Raw genomic sequence first — 3,317 nt, forward strand, 5'->3', positions numbered from 1 at the left:
TCTGGGTGTCATGGAATGGAGTGGCCAACGGCCTGCAGAGCAACATGCCCAAGTCTTATTGTGACTACTGCAATACATACCTCACCCATGACTCTCCATCTGTGAGAAAGACACACCGCAGAGGTAGGAAACACAAAGAGAATGTGAAAGACTACTACCAGAAAAGGATGGAAGAGCAGGCTCAGAGCCTGATTGACAAAACAACGGCTGCATTTCAACAAGGAAAGATACCTCCTGCTCCATCCTCTGCTCCTCCTCCTGCAGGAGCAATGATACCACCTCCTCCTAGTCTTCCGAGTCTTCCTCACCCTGGTGTGATGCCAGCACCCCATATGAGGGGTCCTCCCATGATGCCAATGATGGGTCCTCCTCCTCCTGGTATGACACCAGTGGGCCCTGCTCCTGGAATGAGGCCGCCTATGGGAGGCCACAGGCCAATGATGGCTGGACCCCCAATGATGAGACCTCCTGCCTGTCCCATGATGGTGCCCACTTGGCCCAGAATGACTCGACCAGACAGATAAGGATAGCGGGGAGGGCTCATTATATCAGTTTTATATTACCTGTTCTGCTTCACCAGGAGATCATGCTGCTGTGATGCTGGGTTTTCTAAACAGTATAAGGAAGTCTTGCTCCCCTGTCCTATCAAACAGAATAGTTTTGGAGGGGAGAAGTGGGACAGAAAAGATGCAGTTTTCATTTGTATTGGGAAATGTGAAAATAAAATTGTCAACTCGTTTAGTTAAAAGTGTACTCCCTTTTTCCTCCCCTCTGTATTCTCTGTGTATTATAAAAGAAATGAAACATTCCAATTCTGTTTCTGTAGCTCATTATCTCTTCAGGATGTCCTCTGCGTGAGATTCTTTTTCCTTAGCTATATGGTAAATCTCTCTGGGCATCCTCCCTTTATTAGTAAAGTCATCTTGTGTAGGACTAAATCTAGTACTTATAGAGCTTTTATTGGTTAAAATAATAAACAGCTCAGTTAATTAAAAAAATTAGACAGGTCAACAACTATAATTATGGTGAGATAAATGCTACTAGTGGAAGCTCTGGATCTATGTGTATAGGAGAGGTTGAAAGAGACGTCCTAGGCCAGGTGACATCCAAATTGATGGCAGAAGAGTGAGAAGAACTGGCTCAACTGGGTGGTGGCAGGGAAGAGGGTTCCTGGGGGGAGGAGGAAATGAGGCTGGAGAGGTGAGCAGAATTATGTCACCAAAGGCTTTTGGGAGCAAGGCAGAGGCACTGCAGGGTATGAAGCAGGACAGTGGCAGGGGTGACTTTGTCTATGCAGTTGACTCTGGGTGCTGTGCAGAGAATCCATGAATGGAAGGTAGGGGAGGCTGGCAACCCTGCAAGAGGAGAGAGTAGTCCAGCCGGCACTGGGCTGACCCTGGAGAGAAGGATGGTGGCTGAAGGGGGAGACAGTTGAGAAAAGGGGGAGAATTGGAGAGGTGTTTATAGGGTAGCATTTACAAGACTAGAGATGAACCAGATGAGAAAGTGTTGGGAGGAAGGAATCGAGAATGATGCCTACATTTCTGGCTTAGGCATTCCAGCGGATGCTGATGTCATTAACTGAGATTTGGAATCAGGGAACAGATAAAATTAGTTTTAGGAGATATAAGGTATGTGAGGTTGAGGGGAAAGGCTATTAAAAAGTAGAACTGTTCATCGATTGCTAGGAAAGAACCAGTCAAGGGAGATGATAAGGACAGAGGAAAAAGGGGCCCAGGAATCTGTCACGTGAAGGCTCTGCTAAAGACCAGAGGGGTGGCCGGGCACGGTGGCTCAGGCCTGTAATCCCAGCACTTTGGGAGGCCGAGGTGGGCAGATCATGTCAAGAGTTCGAGACCAGCCTGGCCAACATGGTGAAACCCCATCTCTACTAAAAATACAAAAATTAGCTGGCGTGGTGGCGGGTGCCTGTAATCCCAGCTACTCGGGAGGCTGAGGCAGGAGAATCACTTGAAACCGGAAAGCAGAGCTTGCAGTGAGCCGAGATGGCACCACTGCACTCCAGCCTGGGCAAAAGAGTGAGACTCCGCCTCAAAAAAACAAAACAAAATAAAACAAAACAAATAACAACAACAACAAAACAGAGGACATGTGGCTGGAGCACAGTGGAAGGATGAGCTGTAGACAGGAGGGAGGCCCCTCCTCAGCTCTTGGGATGGGAGGAGGGAGGCAGCCCCAGGTGTGCAAGCACCGTGGGTCTTTCTTGCTCTCAACCATGGGAGTCCTGCCTTTCCCAGCGTCTTCTCATCGCCGACCCATTCTGTTTGTCTGAACATCCCTCAGCCAGTTGGTGAATTTCTTTCGTTTAGTGGGACCAGCAGTACTCACTGGCCACCTTGAACAGTTGGCCTTGGACAAGAAACTGTGTTTCAGGTTCCTCATCTGTAAAATAGAGACAGAAAAACTCAGTTTCTCGTGAGGGTAAGATGAAATTATGTATGGACGTGCTTAGAATAGTGCCAAGCTTGTAGGAAACTCTTTGAAGTGTTAGCTAGTATTCTCATTCGACTCTGGAGGTATGAGGACAAATGCTGTGTTTACCTGGAGTGCTCCGGGCCATCCTCTTAGTCAGAAGCAGGCTTCCTGTTTCCTCCCCTTTCAAAGCCACGGAGCTCCTTTTTTTAGCTGTCCATTAAATTCCTATTTCCAATTTGCTCCTCATTTTAAAATCAAAGATAATAAATAACCTGTGTGATTTCATGCAGGAATTCCCCAAGCTGCCTAGGACATAAAAAAAAAAAAAAAAAAAAAATCCTGGCCCCACCGATAACCGGAATCACTGGGATTTGGGACCATAGAATTTGTATTTCTAATGCTGGTCTGATGAACCGGGCTCAGAATTTGTAGTAATGAAACTAGACTTTAGAACCAACTCTACATTTAGCAGGGCAATTTTGGGCACCTCTCTGAGCTTTTATTTATCCTTCTATAAAATAAGGAGAGTAAAATCTGTTCATAGAGTTATTATAAAGATCTGATAAGATATCACAGGGCAAAGCACTCTGTCAGTCATGCAATGCTATATATGGTTCCAAGATATTTTTTATGGGCCTCTGAACTGGGAGCTGCTAGCCCAGGTTTTATTTGATCACTGAGTCCTCAGATGGTTTTCTAGAATTTCCTACCATAACAGTTATACATCACCAAGAAGAATCTCATAACATATATTGTTTTATTACACGTCATTCCCATAAAAGGAAGTGGGATGTATCTTAGTGAAATCCATATGCTCACCACCCCTTTTGTCAGAGTAATGTTTGTTTTTAATCTGCCTTCAACTGACCTTTGTTATGTTT

The 3,317-nt window shown here is 45.7% G+C and overlaps 1 pseudogene across 2 annotated transcripts in view; it reads left to right on the forward strand.

The window, feature by feature from the left end:
* Window positions 1-3,317, forward strand: part of LOC112626291 — an 11,932-nt pseudogene continuing 8,615 nt past the window's right edge. Inside the window, exon 1 of one of the 2 annotated variants that reach the window (XR_003119857.1) lies at window positions 1-733. The product of XR_003119857.1 is annotated as a U1 small nuclear ribonucleoprotein C pseudogene, transcript variant X2 (transcript). Of the gene's footprint in view, window positions 749-3,317 lie in introns of those variants that run through there. The other variant, XR_003119856.1, reaches the window with a different exon arrangement.

Source organism: Theropithecus gelada, chromosome 6 (assembly GCF_003255815.1).
Source record: "Theropithecus gelada isolate Dixy chromosome 6, Tgel_1.0, whole genome shotgun sequence".
Lineage (NCBI taxonomy): Eukaryota > Metazoa > Chordata > Mammalia > Primates > Cercopithecidae > Theropithecus > Theropithecus gelada.